Below are 22,906 nucleotides of genomic sequence, written 5' to 3'. Positions count from 1 at the left end.
CATCAGCGCCGCGCGGACCCCCGCGGGACACCCAGGCTCGACTGAAGCGCGAAGGCCCGAGGCTCCTGCCATCGCCCGGCTGATAACCTAGTTACGGTCTGGGCAGAATGCCACGTAAAGAATAGAACGAGCAGGTGGGACATGGAGTTTTACAGAGTGAAGAAGCACTGCAGCAAATTCATTTTATGTTGCTTTTATTGTGTAGTATAAAAAAACTCCAACACATACTCATTTACTAAAAACACACACACACACACACAATCAATGTTCAGTTGATTGTAGTTTCCATATTAGCATGAAGGGGCACAAATTGGTGTTAGCCAAAGACTCTGAGATGCATTTGGAAATCTTAGTGGAAAATTTCGAGTTTGAATATAAACACATAGCAGGAATTCGTGCTGACAATCCACTATTGTTAAGCTGCTCTGATCTGGGGACTCTTTGAAATACATTTCATGTGTTATTAGAATGACCTCTAGACCGTTCCGGGAAATTTAGGAGCACAATCACCGGGATTGCTGTCCACATAAAACTGTAATATTCAGAAAATGGAAAATTAGAAAATATAGTTTATTTGTGTGGGTTTTGACTGAAATCCCAAGTGAGGCACTTTGAAGAAGCTGGCGTGATAACGGAGGAAATGGAATCAAAAGTTAGTTCCCTCCCTTGGCCCTGCCTCTGCCCCTTGCAGCACACAAGCACAGAGTGAGGAAAGGACCCTCTCTGGCGATCCTTGGAGGTCAAAATCGAATCTCCAAAGTAGGATGTAGGAACAGGCATCACCAGGACTGGCCAGTGAAGAATGATTTTGGAGGATCTTGGACAAGTGGCCATCTTAGTGTGAAAGCTGGGGGTACAACACCCTGTGTACCATCTTCAGAGGATGGGATTCTACTTGGGGGTATAAAGAGGCAATCATTCAAGATCTCCCAGCTGTACAACTCCAGGCAGTACTTACATTTGCAACTGTCTCCTGCCCCCTCAATGTGAGTGTTGTCCCCTGGGTTGTCTAATGTGGTGGTCCTGCCATTCACTCCTTCATTCATTCATTCATTCATTCATTCAACAAACATGTGAGAGCTGATTGTGTGTCAATCACTGTGCTAAGCAATGGGGATGCAGAGATGCACACACAGCCCCTGTCCTCAAGGACTTCAGAGATCAAACAGACATAGACAAGGACAATATAAGTTCTATGTCAAAGGTGGGAGCACAGAGGAAGATCAACTAACTCAGATTGTCAGGGTCTGGAAAGGGTTCAAAGTTGAGGTAGCAGTGGATTGAGACCCAGAAATAGTCAAGTCAGTGGATAAGGATGGAGGGTTTTTCAGGCTGAAGGACTCCTGGACAGCCTGGAGCATTTGGCGGGGGGGCACTGTGCCCGCTGAGGGAAGAGTGCTAGGTGGTGAGGCTGCAGCATGGGCAGGAGGAGGCTGTGGGGAGAGGCTGGGGAGGCCAGGGAGGCCCTGCGGGACCAGGTTGAGATGGCAGCCTCCTTTGCAGGGGGCTCCTAGCTTCTCCCCACTCAGCTTGCACTATGTGAGGGGGACCAAAGTCTTGGAAAGTGTCTGCTGTCCCCCTAGTTGCTCATGTTTTATAAGGAAGAGTGAATGGCTCAGTTGTCCAAATTCACCAAGAGGGTCTCAAACTGGGTTCTGTAAACACTGGTCAATGTCCTCTGCAGAGGGGCTGAGGAGATGCTGGAAGAACCGTTTCCCTCACACACCGAACACACGATCTATGAAGATCTGTGAAGACGTGAAGGCACATGCTACAGCTAAAACCCAGTTCCATTGGCATCCGCAGGACAGCACAGGCCAATTGTGGCTGACACAAATGGTGGAAGGTGCTCACGCCACTTTCGTGGTGATCAGAAAGAGCCCTGTGGCAGGTGCCACCACTTCACTTAACACTGGGTGCGGGCGGCTCCGTCCACTCTGAAAATCACATCTTTGGTGGACATCAGCGTGGACCTGGGTGAGGACTCACAACTTTTTTGAGGGTTGTGTGTGTGTGTGTGTGAATTGTTTTTATTTTTCACCTTTATTGAGATACAATTCGTATACTTTACAACTTAGCCATATAAAGTGCACAATTCAGTGGTTTTTGGCATATGACGTTATTCATTTTTAAAAATGGTGGTAAAATATATATATGTTTTTTTGAGACAGAGTCTTGCTCTATCTCCCAGGCTAGAGTGCAGTGGTGCAATCTCAGCTTGCTGCAACCTCCACCTCCTGGGTTCAAGCGACTCTCCTGCCTCAATCCCGAGTAGCTGGGATTACAGGTGCCTGCCACCACACCCAGCTAATTTTGGTATTTTTTAGTAGAGATGGGGTTTTGCCATGTTGGCCAGGCTGATCTTGAACTCCTGACCTCAGGTGATCCACCTGTCTTGGCCTCCCAAAGTGCTGGGATTACAGGCGCGAGCCATCACACCCGGCCCTTTTAACGACTTTTTAAGTGTACAATCAGCAGCATTAATTACATTCACAAATCTGTGCAGCTGTCCCCGTATCCAGTTCCAAAATGTTTGCATCATCTCAAGCAGAAACCCTGCCTATTGGTGATTAAACAACGACTTCCCGTTCCTCCCTTTCCCTATCCCGCTCCTCCCTTTCTCTAACCTGCTCCCCTCCCTCATTGAATCTACTTTTTGTCTCTGTGAATTTGCCTATTCTAGGTGTTTCATGGAGGTGGAACTATACACTATGTGTCCTTTTGTGTCTGGCTTATTTCACCTAGCATGATGTTCTCAAGGTGCATCCGTGTTGTAGCATCAGCATGTCCTTCCTTTGTATGGTCGAATCAGAGTCCATTGGACTCATGGGCCACGTTTTCTTTCTCCATGGACCTGTTGATGGCCACTTGGGTTGCTTCCGTCTGTCAGTCATTGTGGATAGTGCTGTGTGGACATGGGTAAGTATTTGTTCAAGGCCCTGCTTTCAATTCGTTTGGGTATATTCCTAAGAGCAGAATTGCTGGGTTATATGGTCATTGTTTAGTTTTTTGAGGGACCATCAAACTGTTCTCCACAGCAGCTGCACCATTTTACATTTCCACCAGCAAGTATGAGGGCTCTAATTTCCCTATATCCTCAGCAATACTTGTTTTCCACTTTTTATTGAACTTTTATTATAGTCATTTTAGTGGGTGTGAAGTGACATCTCCTTGGGGTTTGATCTGCATTTCCCTAGGAACTAATGATGCTGATTTTTCGTGTCCTTATTGGCCATTTGTATATCTTCTTTGGAGAACTGTCTATTCAAAGTCTTTGCACATTTTAAAATTGGGTTGTATGTCTTTCTGTTGTTGAGTTGTGGGCATTCTTTACATATTCTGGATGTTAAACCTTTATCAGATATTTCTAAATATATATTTCCCATTCCCTAGGTTGTCTTTTCACTTTCTTGCTAATGTCCTTCGATGATCCGCAACTTTTCCAGAGCAGGTAAAATAGCTTTTCTCCCTTTCTCCCTCTCCCCATCCCTGGCCTCCTTGCTGCCTCCCTTCTTGTGAAGGCAGACAATTAAGTGACTGTGGGAAGGAAGGGGCTTTGATGTGCTGGGACACCGAGGGAAACCTTCTCAATCTGGCTTTCTCAAAGAGGCCCTTTCTTTCCTGAGGGTCTCACTCTGCAGAATATACAATTCCTCATAGTGAATTAATCATTTCCCATCTACAGAGGCTACTTTTCAAAGTAAATATCCCAATCATCTCTGACTCCTGGGCAGAGTCCTAAGCTCTGCTCAGCCACATCTGCTTCTAGCATCCCATGTGTCAGGACGCCCACGTTCCGGGGCAGAAACTCCACCATGCAATCACAGAGGAAGGCTGCTTCTAAGACCTTCATCTCTCCGCTGCTTCATAATGGGGAAGAGATGTGCCTGAATGTTTCAAATTAAGACGGGGTGTGGGAACCTCGTCCTACAATGAAATGACGGGAACCTCAAAGCGGGGTCATTGCAAAGGATGCTGTTCATGTTTTCCATCTGAGTCCAAGAATGAGCTTGGCGCTCTGCGGAGAGTAGTCCAGTTTCATTAATGGGGTCAGGGCCACTCCCACTCCCACAGCCCCTTCTCAGCTGGGTGAGTGCCCACACCTGCCAGCGGCCCTCCCCGTCTATCAGCTGTCCCCAGCTCCAGAGGTCCTGAGGGCGGCAAGAACAGATTCATTCCCCAGGACTGTCAGTGAAACTCGGCCAGGACAGGGTCTTGTGCTTTTCTTTTTTTTAAAACAAAACAAAACAAAACAAAACAAAACAAAATTTATTATGGAAAATTCTAAGCACACGCAAAAGAAAACCTCCAGATTCCCACAGTCAGCTTCAACAATTATCCACGCATGGCCAATCTTGTTTCAATTTTACCCCCAGCTTCTGCCCCCTGCTTAGTCCCGTTCTGAAGCAGATTCCAGGCCTCACAGAAGTTCAGTCATACAGGTTTCAGATTATATATCTAAAAGGCAAGGACTTATAAAGACCCAAATCCCTTGTCACATGTCGGCAATATTAACAATGATTCCTGATCATCATCCCATATCCAGTCATGGCTCACATTTCCAAATGTCTCCTCAGTGTCTATTAATGATCCTATCTGTTTGTTTGTTTGAATCATGGATCCAAAAAAGATTCACGCATTGCATTTGGTCAATATGTTTCTGATAACCTGTAGCTACACTGGGTGTTAAATAAGCTGAATCTGGTCCTTGGGAGAGGGGGTGGCAGGTAGTGTGTTCTGGAGAGGTGGACCTCATCACAGCAGAGGCCCCTGAAGTGGGTCTTCAGGAAATGTTTGCAGCAGGTGGTTCTCAGAGAAAAGTGTTAAGATAGAGGATGGAGCGGGGGTTGGGGAAAGTTTACATGGGATATCTACTTTGTAGGATTTAACATTTTTATAGTGAGACTATATTTGTATGTTATGTATGAAATTTAAAAGTGAATTTAAAAATAAAGGAGAGAATAAAATGAAGACAGTGCATCAACCAGCTTGGCAGGTTCTGGAGACGTGGCTTGGAGACAGAGATGTACATGCAAGACACAACAGGAACAAGTAAGGCCCTGAGCAGAGAAGGCCGGGAGCTTCCTCCATCCTTTGTCTCTTCCTTGGGCCAGAGGGACAGCAGAGAGGAGGACTGGGTGTTCTTTGGTCCTTGGGCATAAGCTCCGCCCTCCTTCTTTTGCTAGACCTGTGGACATACCATTTTCTGTATGTAGATTTCAACCCTCCCCCTTACCCTGCTGTGATTTTTAGGATCCTGTCCCCCACGGCTCACGAGATATTGGATGCAATTACAAGAATCAGATAGAGATGAAAAACTGCTAGCTCTGATGAAAAATGCAGGACCAGCAGCCACAAGGGCTTTTTAAATTAAAAAAAAAAAAAAACCCTGAAAACATCAAACTCCCTATGAGCCTCAGACACAGTTCTAGCGCCATCCCTCACCCTGCTGGAGAGAGTAAGGCAGGACCCCTGACCAGGCCTGAAGGTGGGGAGCCCAGGAGAGGCAGAGGTGCGCTTGCCCTTACTTCCTTCTCCCAAATGAACCCGTTAAACAGAGGTTGCCATTCTCTGGGGAGGAGAGGGTGAGGGATGGAGAGAAGCTGCAAGACTCCTCCCCAGTTTTTCCCCAGAGGCGTGGAGTGGAAATTTCATTCCCTCTTAGAAAACCTAAGGAGGTAGGAAAAATGCTGCCTCTGGCTTAGCCTCTGTGCTTCATTTAACTAACTGGAAATGTCTTCCACTCTCCTGTGACTGCAAAGAGAAAGTCTTTTAAATGCCTCATCCCAACCACCATGCCACACCACCATATGGTTCTTTAGGACTGACTAGGAAGTGCCTGTGTTCAGACTCTGCCCTTAGGGCCTGGGATTTAGTGAGGAGAAAGCGCAGATTTCAAGGTGAGTAACTGAATGTGTTTGGCCGCTGTGTGTCATTAAGATAATATCCTAATGATGTAACCAGGAGACCAGCAGAAAGTCCCCGGTTTAGATGTTCTCATCTGACTCAAAAGCTTCATTTCTAAGGCAAGTGGTCTCCAAATGAAAGATCCAGTGCTGTTCTGTTGCATGTGGACAGTGAACGCAAAATCTACAGCTGTGGAAATATGGATCCCATTGTACACAATTTTTTAAATAGGGTCTATTGTTTAAAGCAGTTTTAGGTTCACAACTTGAGGGGAGAGCACAGAGATTTCCCGTGCACCCCCCGTCTGCCTCTCAGCCTTTCCGACCGTCGGCATCCCCACCCCGTGAGACATGACTTACAACAGATGAACCTTCACTGACGAATCATGATCGCTCAGAGCACACGGTGTGCTTTCTGGCTCAGTCTTGGAGTTATATTTAATACATTCTATGGTTTGAGTAAATGCCTAATGACATTATCTGCCACCGTAGTAGCACACAGAGCAGTCTCACCACCCTAAAGATACTCTGTGTTCCAGCTACTCATCCCTCCCTCTCCTCAACCCCATTATCAAAAGACAAAATTACCACAAATGTAGTTCCAAGATCGAATTGGCTTTTGTTTGTGATTCTAGAATGGGGCAACATCACATTCTGTAAAGTAGAATGGGTGCTCCAACAGGATGAGCAGGAGCAGTTAGTTTTTTCTGTTGTTGTTTGTTTGTTTGTTTTGTGATGGAGTTTTGCTCTTGTTGCCCAGGCTGGAGTGCAATGGTGCAATCTTGGCTCACTGCAACCTCCGCCTCTGAGGTTCTGGCGATTCTCATGCCTCAGCCTCCTGAGTAGCTGGGATTACGGGCATCCACCACTACGCCCGGCTAATTTTCGTATTTTCAGTAGAGACAGGATTTCACCATGTTGGCCAGGTTGGTCTCGAACTCCGGACTACAGGTGATCTGCCCACCTCGGCATCCCAAAGTGTTGGGATTATAGGCGTGAGCCACTGTGCCCAGCCCGAGGTGGTTATAGCTCTATAGGCAGAAAAGGGCTGAAGAAAGCAGAGATGGGACAAAAAAGCAGATTGGGTGCTTCCAAGTTACTTTCCTTGTAGGGTTAAGACAGAGGGGACTTCCTTATTACGAGGATTCAGGTTGACTGTAATATGCTGGTTTTTTTGGGAAAACCGACCTGTTTCAAAGTTGAGCCTGATTATGTGGCACTGAGCACAAGGGACTCCATTCTGGCTTGGTGTGGTCTTGCTGGGGCCTAGCTTGGTCCAGACCAATGGCCTCCTGTAAAATGTATTTACCACCCACCAGCTTTTCAGGTCCTTGGGTTTTGACTCCTCTTTCCAGGCCTGGGCATCTTTTATGTCTTCCGGACCACTGGGGCTCTAGAGTTTCTGTCTTAAGGCCTGGAGAGTTTTCTGAGAATTTCCATTCCCAAGGTTGCCCCTCACTTAGCCTGCAACAGTATCCCCTTTCTTTGTCTCATTAGCTGCCATTGTAAGTTAATTTATTCATGTAAATCAAGGAATCAAAAAGAAAAAAAAAACAACCAAACATACCAACTGAGTCATGGGAGAGCAGAGAAATAAAAGTGTATGGTAATGTTATGGTAATAGCATTTTGATTATTCAAAGAGCATTATTTTTCCCCAAGGCTATGAACAAAGCTTGTTGATTTACATGATGGGTAGCACTCTGTCAGAATATAGTTATTTATTTTAATTTTATAATTGCAACTTCTAGGGTTAAGTCATCTTAAGGCACAATTATAGAGGAATAACAATTAGTTGAAATATGTGACTAGTATAAAATTACCAGTTTTAAAATCAGTAAAACATATGACGATCTTTCTTAACTTACACAAATGAAGACTGAAAGGTTGTGTTATCTTGGCCAATGACCCAGTTGCAAAAGTAGAGGGTAATTCAACCTCATGCAATTCCCCAGTTCAAGCTGTGATGATGGATGTCCACTACACTTATTTTATGTTGACATAGAGTGGTTAACCTAAGCACAAATGTTTGATAATAGCAGTGTATATAGCAGGCCTGGACATATGAGGCTTGTTCACTATTTCAGAATTAACTTTTGCAGTGATAAAAGCCAGGGACGTGCAGAGAGAAGAAGGAGAAGCAGAAGGAGAAAGAGGAGAAGACAAGGAAAAATTCTTGGCATAAATTGTTCATCAACAGGCGATTTTCATTAAAACAAGGCTAGGATCAACACTGGAAAGCTTGATAAATCCCTGATAAGGTGCCCAGATGTTCTAATGAACTTTGTTGGGAGTTTTGCCATTTCAAGTTTATGCATTTTGCCCAAAGGCCAATGATTGGGATGGCCTCAGCATCTGATACTGATTCTTCAAAGAAGCGCCCCCTCCTTGCCCTGGGACATTGAGTGCCTGCTGGAGAGGCTGCAAATTGGATCAGCCTAATAGAAACTGCAGTCAGGCCTGGAAGCAATATTCAGGCTCACTTTTCCAGGAATAGTGTTCCAAGAAAGAAAGGATTCTTGGGATCTTTCCGCTGCCTGACAGTGATGAGTATGTTTTTCCAGACAGACTATAGGCTGCCTTCTAAGACCCCCAATATGTTTTCAAGTATGCTTCTTGAAGGCCTGAACACAGAAGATTCACTCGAAAACCAATTTATCCACAGTTCTTTGGTTGATCTCAAGCAGGGTCTCTCTCCTCGAGGAACTTAACAGTCCTATAGAGACATATGCCAACTGACAAAGACCACGACGTGGCCAAAGCACAATAAGACTGTTATCTTTCTAAGGCTCCAAGACTCTCAGCCTAAAGCTCCCATGTGGGGCTTGATAGTTCCCGACACCCAGGACTCTGTTCCCCTGTCTTACACATGCCTGGGCTACTAGATCTACTGAATTCATTTCACCAAAGAAAGATTCATCATCAGTTGTTCATCCTAATCTGATTGCTTAAATTTTGTAAAATTTACAAAAGGGAAGAAGGACATGGACTTGGAGAACATAACCAGATATCAGTCACCTGAGCTACAAAATGTTTTTTTAAAAAGTTGGCTCTCATTTGGAATCCAGTTCAAAATATAAGACCAAAGAAATTCTGTTGTCCTACAAAAGGGCATCAAGGTTCATAAATGAATTTGGAGACATTTTACTTCAAATAAAAGTATGTTCTGTCTTAAAAAAAAAAAAAATCAGCCTTCACTTGAAGTTACTACAAAAAAAAAAAAAAAAAAAAAGGAATATATAAATAGCAGGATTGGCTGGTCTAGCCCATTGTTCTTAATGCCATATTGCTGTTGCATTCATTTCATACAGTCATAGACTGTTAGATCTGAAAGGAAGCTTAGCCCCAGAATGGCAAACCACTTTCATTAAAAAAGCCAATAGCAGTGGGTTGGTGGTGGCTGCCTGGAGCCCAGGGTTGAAAAGGAGTCTAAGTTCACGTCGGAGCCCAGGGACATGATCAACAGATGATGTCTGCCATGCACATGGACTTGGGGAGGGAGGGCACGCCTCATAGGTGCCAGCCTTCTTTTCTTACGGATAAGAAACTGGATGCCTGGAAGCCATTGACATACAATAAATCCAGTGTGTGTTCCCGGCAGAGCTTAGAGGAGAACCTTGTGTTTCCCCCCCACATAGAGGAGCACACACCGCAAAGAAGGAGCTGAGTCAACCAGGGGAGCCAGCAGCTGGCAGAGAGGACACGCATATGGATCAGCCCCGGTTGTACACACCACACCATGCGCTGGGGAGCTGTTATGGCCCCAGCCCAGTTTCCTGTCCACTGGAGGCCTTTCCTTGGCGGGGGGTGGGGACTGGAGAGCAGGACTTGACCGAGCAGAGAATGAGGGGAGGGATGTGCCCCGGCATATGGGAGAAGAAGTATTCCTTGCACGACTGGCAGCGATTAGTCACACTTGGTTCTAACCATGCTTCCAAGCCTGGCTTATCTTTAACACCCAGTCTACCTCAAGACAAACAATCTAAAGGAGAGAAAAACACTTTGGGGTCATTTAGAATTACTTGCGTCACAGATCCAATGACAAAGGCAGCCATCGAGCCGCACAGCAGGGAGAGGAAGCTGGGTGCCAGGTCTGCAGCTCAGCGCCAGCTCCTCGCCTTGTGCAAAAAGTACTTTTGTTAGACATTCCTTTTGAGGACTTAGAAACTGACGTTTTGTTCCAGAAGTTCTTTATCCTGTGGTATCTCTAAACTAGGTAGCTTGCCCCCAAATGTCAAAATAATAATAATAATAATAATAATAATAATAATAAAAACATTTAAAATTGCAACTTCTGAATTGAGCCGGCAAGAACAGTATATTTGGGAACAATAAAATTTCATTGTGAGGGTTTCTATGCCAATGAAGTAGCAAAATTTGAGGCCTAGAATAATAATTTTAAAAAATGTAGCTGGATTCTAATGGAACAGAAGACCAACTGTTTGAAGACAGCAGAGCAAACACTAACAAGTGCTCATGGGCAGAAATCACCAGTATTAGAATCTACCTGGTGGAAATGATATTTCTGAATTCTGTTCTGAAATCTTAACAGAACACAGTTCTTCGGTTTTGGTGAACTCCTGTCCAACGATGGGGTGTTTCAAGTGTTGGCAGCCACCCATGTTCTGATATGAGGAATGTTCCCAGCTCCTCTTTGTTCTCTGTGACCTTGGTTTAGGTTGACATCTTAGTGTGAACGCTCTTGCCACCATGTGACATGTCCAAGCCTGACCTACCCCTGCAGGCCCTGATGAGATTCTCTCTCTTACGAAGCCTTGCCTCCTAGTCTCACTCACTGAAGCTCTCTTTCTGTTGTTTGAACGTTGGCCATTCCATTTGCCCTGCACTGATTTTTAATGCTACCCAAAGCTTGTACAAAATAGTGACTTCGGCTACAGACCTGTGGTGCAGTGAACAGACTTGTCCAAAAGTGCCTCTGGGGGCTCTGACTCTGCATTGCCTGGTAGATAAACTCTCTGGTACCAGGGGATTCCCTGTTTTTTTTTCAGTAGAAGAAGCTGCCCCAAACCTTGTTCCCTCAGGACTGGGGATTCCTTCCATTGCAGGAGGGACCACAGATACCTACAAGTGCATAAATTCTCCAGGGTCAGCTGGGCACGGAGACTCACGCCTGTAATCCTAGCACTTTGGGAGGCCGAGGCTCACGGATCACGAGGTCAGGACTTCGAGACCAGTCTGGCCAACGTAGTGAAACCACGTCTCTACTAAAAATACAAAAATCAGCCGGGCGTGGTGTCACATGCCTGTAGTCTCAGCTGCTCGGGAGGATGAGGCAGGAGAATCACTTGAACTCGGGAGGCAGAGGTTGCAGTGAGAAGAGATCACGCCATTGCACTCCAGCCTGGGCAACAGAGCGAGACTCCATCTCCAAAAATAAATAAATAAATAAATAAATAAATAAATAAATAAATAAATAATTCTCCACGCTCAGGGTGGCTGATGTTCAACAGGTGTCTCGTCCTGTAAAGAGCCGACAGAGCAAACCCAGACTGCCTGGCACCGAGCCGGCTGTGGATGCTCCCATGGACAGGGCTGCTTTGCTGTGGGGTCCCTGTGAAGAGGGAGGCCCACGTCCCCTCCTAGAACAAAGCCCACGCCTAAGGTCCTGCTGTGCCCCGGGCTGGCACATGGCCCTGTGGGGTGTCGGGAAGCTCAGGGGGTCCTGCGCGTGTTCTTCTCTTGTTGACCCGGGCACAAGTGAAGTCTCCTGAGAAATCCTGCTCAGCTCATACTGTGCGCCTTCCAGACGTCCTCCGGCACCTCCGCAGGTGAGGGGTGGAGGTTCACGGAGGGCCTCGCTGGGCACGAAGAGACCCATCCTGCGTGACGACCTCTAATCTCCCCTAGCGGGTCAGGGACGGTTTAGCCAGATGGGGCCATGGTAGCTCCTCTGACCTGGTGAGAAAGCTGAGGAAGGGAGACACGGGGAGAGCCCGGGCGATCACATTGTTACTGTGAAGGTCACAGTGATGAAGAAATGAAGGCTCAGGAAGGGGACTCGGATGGCAAACCCACAAAATGAGACCCTGAAGGGTCCTGGTCCAGCCCCCATGTGCATGTGAGCAAAGGCACTCAAAGTCTCTGAGCCTCACAGGTGGCCTGGAAATTCAGGAGGCTGCCTGCCTGTGACGCGAAGTCCTCTTCTTCTCTGCATCCACTGCCAGTTGCCCCTTTTCCTCAGCACCCTCTTTCTTTGCTTTGGCATCCATGAGCCCTCTCTGGTTTCATCCTGTCCTGCATCCCAGTGACTGTGGCTTTTCCCTTCTCCATCTGCCTCTTCCACCCTCTCCTCCCCTCAGGCTGTGTCCCTCCTCATTGGCCTGGAAAGTCTCACTGTGCAGGCCCAGACGTGCCCAGGACAGCTGCTGCCTCCAGGCACTGTGGGCCAGTGCAGGGCCTAGGGCCTCCTTGGCATTTGCTGAATTTAATTAAGAAGAAAACAAAGATATGTACCAAGGCACCGAGTGCCATGGTAAGGCACCATGCACTTCCCACGGTATCACTAGGGACAGAGGGGCACGGTTGCAAAGTGGAGAGCGAAGAGCTTCCTGTAGAGCAGACTGAGCACAGGCCTCCAACTACAGAAGCGGAAGGAGCCCAGGGGCCCAGCTGCGGGCTCTGAAACCCATCACTGGCTTCCACCTGTCCTCGGAGGCTGTGCTTCCTACAGACAGCCAGGATACTGAGGCAGTATCCGTTCTGGGAAATGGGGAATTCCTCTGACAGACACTAGTTGGCTTGAGAGCGATCTGATGGCCCCTCAGAAACGTTCTTAGACTACGGAGTGGTCCGGAGACATTCCCCAACCCTCGCCCCCCGTCTCCTTCACTCGGTCTGATTGCATCATAGCCTGGCGGCTCTCCCAGGCTTACCTGGCTCTCCCATTCTTAGAGGTGTTTCCCCTTACAGTGCTTGCATATTTCATAGGTCTTGGTACCTGCTTCTCTGAGGACCTGGACTAACACAGTGGGCCTTGCATCTGAGCTAAGCCTTGGCAGACACAGGCAGGAAGCCGCACATGCTGACTCTCAAAGCCGGAAAGGGATCTTGAACCCTGTGACAAGTCAGTCAGTGTCTGTTGTTTCCCACTCCTGGGCAGTAACCACATGAATGGCCAGTGTCTACTGTAGAGTGACAATTAAAAATTCCTTAGACATGCCCAAGAAAAATGTGATAGAAAATAACAAGCTTGCTCTGATATTAGGGCAGGAAAAGGATGGATACAGAGTTGATTGACACAGAGTTATTCTGCTAATTATCCAAATCTCCGCTTTTTTTTTTTTTTTTTTTTTTTGACAGAGTCTTGCTCTGTCGCCAGGCTGGAGTGCAGTGGCGCGGTCTCGGCTCACTACAACTTCCACCTTCTGGGTTCAAGTGATTCTCCTGCCTCAGCCTCCCGAGTAGCTAGGACTACAGGCACCCGACACCACGCAGGCTAATTTTTTGTATTTTTAGTAGAGACAGGGTTTCACCATATTAGCCAGGACAGTCTCAATCTCCTGACCTCGTGATCCACCCACCTCAGCCTCCCAAAGTGCTGGGATTATAGGTGTAAGCCACAATGCTCGGCCAAATCTCTGCTTTTTTTTTTTTTTTTTTTTTTTTTTTAAAGCTGTGAAGATCCATCTGATTAGTTAAGATGTATGGCAAACATGTCACAAGCATTTTTTCAGCTAGCTCAAGCCATTCTACGTTATGAAAGCATTCCAGGAGTAGCTGTTAGGAAATTCAGATGATCAAATGAAGACTGTCAAGAATTCTTTCCAGATACTAATGCCCAATATCCACTAGGCACTCTTGGAACCATGGCTGATTAGAATAGTAATTCTAAGTTAAATGGTGGAAATGCTGGGTTGGACTGCCCTGGCAGGAGCTGACCATTTGTTCAGTGGGGTGTGGAACAGTTCATGGAAATGGGGAGACAGGCACGGACCTCGCCACTTCATACATGCAATTCTTACAACATCGCCATGACATATTTATTATTATGCCCATTTTGCAGATATGGGTGCCAATGAGGCTGAGGGTGGTTATCTTTCACAATCAGTCAGTAAAATTGAACTCCATGTCTGTGTTGTCTAGTCCTCCCCGCATTCCTCCTTCCAAGGGCCTGCATTCTTCCCACCAGGTGAGAGATGCTCAATGGCCCTGCGGAGCGCAGGCAGAGTCCATGCCCGTCCACCTCTCTGTCCTCAGCACCCAGCCTCTGCCTGGCACAGACAAGATCCCCCGTAATGTTGCTGAGCTGAAGGGAATCGGGTGACAGTTTAATGAAGGGCCATCTTTCCAGTGGTTAGAAACCATGTTTGCTTGTTTGTTTTTGCTTCAGCTTAATTTTCCTTTAAGCCTCCACCTGGGGGTCTCTGTGGTTTTCAAAGGTTAGACTAGTTCGGCAACTACAGGACTGCCCTGCCCTGGGGCGATCTTACTTCCAAAGAGCAAGCACAGTTACCAAACTCTGTGCCCTGTTCTGTGGTCTAGAAAACATAGTCGCTCAGCAAAGCAGACTGTCAGCCCCGGTGGTCTGAATTATATCCTACTGACCTGAAGGAACCCTGACAGCCCCAAAAATGGAATTCTCTCGGGGGAGGGGGTCAATACCGCTTTTGAGTTGACTTTTCCTTCCGTTTCTTAGGAATGGCTTTTTGAGAAATGTTTTAAAAGTGTTTCTTAATACAAAGGAAATATGTTCATTATAGGAACATTAGGTTTAAACATAAGCAAACAAAAGAGAATTTAAAAACACTCATGACATCTCATGATTTCTTTTTGTTGCTGTTTTGAGACGGAGTCTCACTCTGTCACCCAGGCTGGAGTACAGTGGTGTGATCTCAGCTCACCGCCACCTGGGTTCAAGCCATTCTCGCACCTCAGCCTCCTGAGTAGCTGGGATTACAGGCACCCGCCACCACACCCAGCTAATTTTTGTATTTTTAGTAGGGACAATGTTTCACCATGTTGGCCAGGCTGGTCTGGAACTCCTGACCTCAAGTGATCTGCCTGCCTTGGCCTCCCAAAGTGCTGAGATTACAGGCATGAGCCACTGTGCTCGGCCTGATTTCTTTTTTTGAATTTCCCACAATTATGACTACATAACACTCATGATTTCATCATCCAAGAATCACTGTTATTTACACCCCAGCATGTACCTGTCCAGCCCTTTTATACATTTGTCCAGGGTGCCCCATAATCTTTCAGTGGTCCTGGGTGCTGACACTGCTCTCCACGCACACTGATACTGGAGGTGGACATTTGTGATTTTAAGATATTCAGAGCAGATATTGGTAAATATCTGTTTTTCTACTTGTGAGAACATAGAGTGATAATCGTGTCTTTTTTTTCTTTAAGATGGAGTTTTGTTCTTGTTGCCAGGGCTGGAGTGCAATGGCACGATCTCAGCTCACCGCAACCTCCCCCTCCCATGTTCAAGCGATTCTCCTGTCTCAGCCTCCTGAGTAGCTGAGATTACGGGCACTTGCCACCACGCCCGGCTGATTTTGTGTTTTTAGTAGAGATGGGGTTTCTCCATATTGGGCAGGCTGGTCTTGAACTCCTGACCTCAGGTGATCCGCCCGCCTCGGCCTCCCAAAGTGCTGGGATTACAGGCATAAGCCATCGCGCCCGGCCTGTAAAATCTTTTTTTAAGTTAGAATTATGCTGTGAACATCTTTCTACATTCAGCAGTCGTCATGGTAGTGGCAGGATGGAGCCTCCTGTTCCGCAGGTACCATCACTTACTCACCGAGTCCTCTGTGCCTGGATATTCAGTGGCTGATGCTTCTCCCCACTCTTTTAAATTACAAATGATGCTTTCAGGAAAACCATTTTACTGCGTCTTTTTGTTTTTCTCCCTAGGATATATTCCTCAAAGGAGAATTTCCAGGTGAAAGGGTATGCAGATTTTTAAAGCTTCAAATACTCATATCAAATACATGTCCAGAAAAGTTGTTCCTGTTCACATTCCCACAGCATTGATGAGAGAGTCTGTGTTCCAACGACATGCTCTTGCAGCTCTCTGTGTGGGCGTGTATATAAAATTGCCAACTTGATAAACAGTGTTTTATTTTTGAAAATTTGGAAAGCTATTGTTCCCTGTTACTTTTTAAAACATGACTGGTTTGCAAGAAAATAAGCCTATTTTTCCTAAGAAATGAATTCCTGGTCTTTGATGTCTCTGGCTAGAAAGACCTGTGTTTTAAAATGTGAGTTTTATTCTTATTCGGGTATGTAAGGCCAACAGATCAGGAGAAGACTACCACTGAAGAGGCAGCTTATTACACACAGTTCCGAAGAGGAGGGGCGCGCCGTGTCATGGGGGCACGGTTGGGAGGAACTGGGGCCAGAGCCTTTACTGGGGTTTCAGCAGGAAGGAACAGGTAAGGAAGGGTGAGCAGGCTGAGGATTGGCCATGTCGAATAATTTCAGCAGGCTCTGGCTCATAGGACTGTCCCTAGTTGTCTGGTACATGGACCTGGGTGTATTAGGGAAGGTGGATGGTGGCCCAGAGCATGAGAACCCCATGAGGGAGGTGGTTGGGGTATATATGAAAGGTGGGAGCTTGCAGGTGAGTTGTTTATCATCTCAAGGAATTAGCTACCTGGGGGTGGGGCGGGGCAGAGTGGGGAGGAGCAGTCTCTCCAGGGTCAGCCTAGGCCCCGGATGTGGAAGCAGCAGAGTGTAGAAAATAAAGGCATGGTTCATACGGCATGCCACTGGCTCATAGATGGTGTGCCTGAGTGTGCAAAACGATCTTGTGTCAAGTGAGGAGGCTCAGGCTGCTGTCCTTGTCGCTGCAAGCCCTGCTTGGAGAATGAAAGCCCACTTGTTGTAAGGGTCCTGCAAGCATCCCAGCACCCCTGGGTGGGACCAAGGGCATGCTCCACCTTCTGTCACAAGGACCCATTAGTATCAACAAGACGGCGCCGCAGAATGCACTTCTTAAATTGTGGACAGTGTTAGCAATTCCTAAAAGCGCTCAACACCTCTTCAAGCAGGAAGGTGAAGTCTTGTTGTTTAGAGTTCACTTTTTCTTTGTAACATATTCTATTTCTGAGACTTTTCTTATACATTTTGTTTAGCCAAGGCTCTTTGCCAAGGAGTTTCCATCCACCCCACCGCTATTTGAGGCCATGCTTGCTGTGAGTTTCTCCAATTCCTCTCCCTGCTTCACCCACTCCTTCTGAAAAACACAACTGATTGATGGTCAATTTGGCCACAGAAGCCTATTATTGGAAGTGATGGAATACAGGAGGATTTGTGGACTAGGATTTTTTTTTTTCTTCTTCAAGAATTACAAGCTAACCCCAAATTATGGCAAGAATTCTTCAGGTTCAATAATTAAAAGCAAAAGGCAGTCCCCACGGAGAAAAAACAGTGTGGTCTGGAAGATATCTTTCAAACTGAAGCAGACTGTGTAACTCCCAAATATTATGGATACAAATTAGCTATATTTGATCACTGGATCTTATTTACCCTAATTGTCTTCATTTCTGTGGTTTCCTCATACATTGTGTTTACAGCACACTTGGTTTCGCAGTTCAGTGCTGGAGTCTGGGCTGCAGGGGTGGTGAGAGCGAGCTTCAGATTTGGGGAGGAGGGAGGGTAGACAGAGAAAGGGGAGAGAGAGAGACAGAGAGAGGAGAAGGAGAGACAGGGAAGGGAAGGAGGGAAGGCAAGAGTATAAGGGAGAAGCAGAGACACAGAGGAACGGAATGAGAAAGACAGGGAAGACAGAGACAAAAGGACAATGAGACACAGAGAAAGAGAGGGAGAGACAGAGGGAGTGAGAGAGGGAGAGAGAGAGGGAACCAGAGAGAGGGGGGAGAGAGAGAGGGAATGGGGGGGGTGGGGCAGCAGCAAGAGAGGGAGAGAGAGAGGGAGCAAGAGAGAGAACCAGAGAGAGAGAGAGAGAGGGAGCGAGAGAGGAAGAGAGGGAGAGGGAGCAAGAGAGGGAGAGAGGGAGCCAGAGAGAAGGAGAGAGAGGGAGCGAGAGAGGGAGAGGGAGCCAGAGAGAGAGAGAGGGAGCCAGAGAAAGAGGGAGAGAGAGAAAGAGAGAGAGAGAGAGCGCAAGAGAGGGAGATAGAGAGGGAGTGAGAGAGGGAGAGACAGAGGGAGTGAGAGATGGAGAGGGAGAGAGAGCGGGGAGAGAGAGGGGGGAGAGAGAGAGGAAGAGGGAGAGAAAGGAGAGAGGGGGAGTGAGAGAGGGAGAGAGAGGAAGCGAGAGGGGCCTTTTTTTGGGAGATATGCTTTTCCTCAAAGACACAGAAGTCTTACACATTCAGACCAAAGATATGCTAAAAACCAGCACATTGTGTTATGTGAAATGTTTCGCTTGTCTCTTGGAATGATTGATGTGAACCTGAGAAGAATTTGAAATGTGAGCAGCCAAGCAACCAGGAATTAAGACCTTATCTAAAATTTAGGCAAAAACTCCAGACCACTGTAGTTAAGAAATCGGGTTAGAAATCTCCTGAGAAGTGACTTTCCCACAAGATTTCTGCTGTTTCCTAGTTCTGAATGGATGAGAAATATGACAAAAATGTACCATTGCTTTTAGTATCGCCTGTCCCTTTTTCTGGTTTGGGGTAAAAGTAGGAAACCAAGAGATGCAAACAAACGGATACACAAGTGTCCCTCCGGGGAGTCACCCTGGTGTTTGGGTTTCAGGAATGTCGCGGGGGTTTCTGTTTTCCAAGCTTTCTTTTCTGTTCCCAGAACCTCGGCCTGCAGCGGATGTGGCACTGTTGTCACAGTGGACGCGGATGCTCGGACGCTCGCTCCCCTCTGGTGACTCGACTTCAACTTCTGGCTGGTTCAGAGGGAAAGCAAGACTTGTGGTCTTGGTGGACCCAGGTTTTGTGGGCATCTGTTCGCGTGGGCCTTGCACGCACAGCCTGCCCTGCAGAGCTGGTGGGCATCCCAGCAAAGTCCCTGAGCAGAATGGGGGTGATCCCAGTGGGGGCTGCGGGGAGGCTGGTGGTGGCCTTGCTGTACTCACCTTTGCCCACAGCTGGAAATTAGTGCTTCAGGTGTGAGCACGTGTTCACACTTTCCCTGCACCAGGAGTCTCCACACACCCAGTGCCTGGGCATGCATTTGTGCTGTGGGACGTGGGAGCACTGGGGACTGTGTAGACAGAGCCACACCTGTACCTGGGCAGGAAGCAGAGCAGGGAATGTGCTTGGGAATCTGTGCATCCATGCATGTGTGTGTGCACGTGCATGTGTGTGTGCATGTGTGTACATGTACGTGTGTGCATGCATGTGGACGTGTGTGTATATGTATATGTGTGTCTGTGCAAAATGGAGCTGTGGTGATCTAGTCTGCTAGATTCTAGGGGTTATAATTGACTTCAGGATGGATCACGAGTAGCTGGTTGCATTTCTGACAAGCTAACCATCCTGCACTGATCCATGCAGGCTGTTTCTATGACAAATTGGATTTGCTCCCAAACAGCCCATTCTTGGGGAAATGCATTGCATTTCTTCTTTTTTGGATAAATGATACGGCCTCAGATGTGGGCTGGCTCCTCCCTTGGCTGAGCCGGGCGAAGATGCAGGAGGTCACACTCTTCCTGGGGTGGCTGTCCTGAGAGCTGCCAGGCCCAGCTCACTCCAGCTACCTCCTCAGGATGGGAAGCCCAGGTGAAGGAGGCACATCAGGAAAGTTTTGGTCATTTTATCTCTTTCCAGAATAAAGCTCCAATATTGTAGATTCAAGGAAGAATTTTGTTTCATTTCAGTTTTGGGTTTTTCTACCCAATATAAGTCAGCTGGATCTCACAAGCTATTCTGACTGACTTCTAAGGCACAGCCTGTCGATTCTGAGGACATTTGTATTGTTCTCCTCCACCAGAGAAAGGGGTAGGGGAGAGTTTGTTGGGGAAGAGAAAACAAGAATTGCTAAGACTGGTTAAGAAAATGTCTACTTGAGAGTTTAGTTCCCCCGTGCCTTTGGGGGACAGAGAATTCCATAAATATCATGAGGCTTCCCAGAGCTTTCCATCTTTTTAAATGAGGAATTTGTTTAAAATCATCCATAATTTAGTAATATGTTGCTTTAAGATGGCAATATTTTAAAATAAATAACCCCATAGTAATCAATAAGCCTTCTATTCTTTTAATCGCTATTTGCTAGAAACTTTTGCTGGACTTGCTCCATGGATCACAATTTATTATTTGTTTGGTGATGAAAACAGTCCATTAGAAATTGTGTTAGAGTTTACTTTATAGCTCAGTATCCAGGAACAGCAAGAAATCCATTCCCCTCCCTGTCTACAATGCTCCATTAGTTCCCTCATTTCAGCCTGATAGCACTTACTTGGTTCTTGCTCGTCTCCAACTTGCCGTAATATAATCTTTTATAAAACTTATATAAAGATATAAAACAGATCTTTCAAAGTTTATCATTTGTAGCCTATAGGTTCAGCCATCAAAAAACAAATGATTTAAGTTCATTAGTCTTAATTTTAGATATGTTCCTGCCACTCCAAAGCTTATTAAACCAATTACCATAAATGAGTCTGTTCATTCATTTTCCATGAAATGCACAGGCCCAGCACACATCACTGCTTTAACTACTTAGCTATTAATTACATACTAACTACAAAAATACGGAAAATCAGCATACATGTTTTATGCATCACCCTTGAGATGGGCCTGTCTGTTTGAAATTGAGTGGAGTTGTATCAAAATCACATTTCACTTTTATGAATTCAACCTTATGCATTCAGCAAAAAGAAAACAAATATATTAAATGCTGTGGTCGGTTACACACTCTCATGCTTCCCCGTGTGTCCTGGAGTGAAGCAAGCCTGGGGGCTCTGCAGGTGCCGTGCCCCTCATCAGCCACAAGTGGCATAAACATCCATGCACTCGTGGCATAAACACCCCGTGTGCTGAGTGTGAGCCCAGGGCTTAAAGAGACATGGCCTCTAAACCCAAGCAACAACTTCATTTGGTTCAGCCAAAGAAGCAGCCAACACTTCTACCAGTGAAGGAAATGATGAAGGGCATGTCCACGTGGGGCATTCCGAGGACGGCTCAAGGTGACGTCCTGTTTCCCTCTTAGGTTCTGATGTGAGAAGCTACCCTGTGGGTGAGCGACAACTGCACTCAAAATTAATATGACAGATGGGTGATATTTTCAGCACAAGTTGAATGCCCTCATTTCTTTCTCGTGTTTACTTCTCTGATGTTTCTGTGATCCTTTCCTGAACTTTAGCCCGCACTCAGCACGTGCTCGTTATCAGCTGAGCAAATCCGGGCGAAGAGATGCGTGTGCTGGAAAGTCAGAACAAAAGAGTCAGCAGGGCGTGTCAGTCTCAGCGTGGCTAAAGGCAGCACCTTCCCTTGGCAAAAGTAATTTTTGAAACAGAAAATAACTCGGTTCTGAAACATGTGCAATTCTTACAGATGCAACCTGTGCCTCAGAGGTCCCCCTTTTTAGGGTTTCTAAGGAGGCAACCACGTCCTAATTCAACACTAAATAGGCCTAACCTGACCACGCTTTTCAGTTATACTTTTAAAAGAGCTATTTTCTGAAAATACACCCTGCCCTGAATTGAGCTGAGAATTGATTTTTATCACTAGCTGTAGCTGATATGCTGTGAAGTTAATTGCCTTCAAAACTCTGAAGCTCCTTTAGTCATGAACCAAATAATAAAATATAGAGTGAATTTAAAAATTATAGAGTGAATTTGGGCATTTCCAAGCACACACTATAATAGGTTTCCTTTGGACTAAGTCATCTGAGTTGACTTTTTCCTGTATAAAAATGTATGTGATAAATGGAGACTCCCCAGTTTTCTCTTTATTGGATTCAACAGTCATCCGAATCTGAAGTCCCATTTGCATCGCTGTTAACCGAAAGCTGCACCAACGTCTCCTGCTCCTGCAGATTCTGGTGCGTGAGGTCACGGGGGCACAGAGGTCAGAGGTCGGAGACTCTGGTGCGTGAGATCACGGTGGCACAGAGGTCAGAGGTCGGAGACTCTGGTGCGTGAGGTCACGGTGGCACAGAGGTCAGAGGTCGGAGACTCTGGTGCGTGAGGTCACGGTGGCACAGAGGTCAGAGGTCGGAGACTCTGGTGCGTGAGGTCACGGTGGCACAGAGGTCAGAGGTCGGAGACTCTGGTGCGTGAGGTCACGGTGGCACAGAGGTCAGAGGTCGGAGACTCTGGTGTGTGAGGTCACGGTGGCACAGGGGTCCGAGGTCGGAGACTCTGGTGCGTGAGGTCACGGTGGCACAGAGGTCAGAGGTCGGTGATTCTGGTGCGTGAGGTCACGGTGGCACAGGGGTCCGAGGTCGGAGATTCTGGTGCGTGAGGTCACGGTGGCACAGGGATCAGAGGTCGGAGATTCTGGTGCGTGAGGTCACGGTGGCACAGAGGTCAAGAGGTCGGAGACTCTGGTGCTTGAGGGTCACGGTGGCACGAGGTCAGAGGTCGAGAACTCTGGGTGCGTGAGGTCACTGTGGCACAGGGATTCAGAGGTCTGAGATTCTGGGTGCATGAGGTCACGGTGGCACAAGGGTCCGGTCGGAGATTCTGGTGCTTAGGTCACGGTGGCACAGGAGGTCAAGGTCTGAGACTCTGGGCGTGAGGTCACGGTGGCACGAGAGGTCTGAGGTACGGGTGGTCGGAATGCTCGAGATTCTGGTGCATGAGGGTCACGGAGATGGCACACGGGGTCCGAGGGTCGGAGATTCTGGTGCGTGGGTCACGGTGGCTGAGGTCGAGAGGTGCGTTGCACAGGGTCAGAGGTCGGAGATTCTGGTGCGTGAGAGTCACGGTGGCACAGGGATCAGAGGTCGGAGACTCTGGTGCGTGAGGTCACGTGGCACAGAGGTCAGAGGTCGGAGACTCTGGTGCGTGAGGTCACGGTGGCACAGGGATCAGAGGTCGGAGACTCTGGTGCGTGAGGTCACGGTGGCACAGGGGTCCGAGGTCGGAGACTCTGGTGCGTGAGGTCACGGTGGCAC

General features: G+C 47.2%; 1 long non-coding RNA gene across 1 annotated transcript in view; it reads left to right on the top strand.

The window, feature by feature from the left end:
* The first annotated feature begins 1,826 nt into the window (after positions 1-1,826).
* The window catches only part of LOC104661239, a 35,280-nt gene continuing 14,200 nt past the window's right edge, over positions 1,827-22,906 (top strand). The window contains exons 1-2 of the long non-coding RNA XR_747819.2: positions 1,827-1,977; positions 3,394-3,451. This is a non-coding gene — a long non-coding RNA (uncharacterized LOC104661239). The remainder of the gene's footprint in view (positions 1,978-3,393; positions 3,452-22,906) is intronic.

Source organism: Rhinopithecus roxellana, chromosome 4, assembly GCF_007565055.1.
Source record: "Rhinopithecus roxellana isolate Shanxi Qingling chromosome 4, ASM756505v1, whole genome shotgun sequence".
In the NCBI taxonomy this organism is placed as follows: domain Eukaryota; kingdom Metazoa; phylum Chordata; class Mammalia; order Primates; family Cercopithecidae; genus Rhinopithecus; species Rhinopithecus roxellana.
The sequence above is the reverse complement of the archived record's forward strand: the minus strand, read 5'-3'. Positions and strand labels throughout refer to the sequence as shown.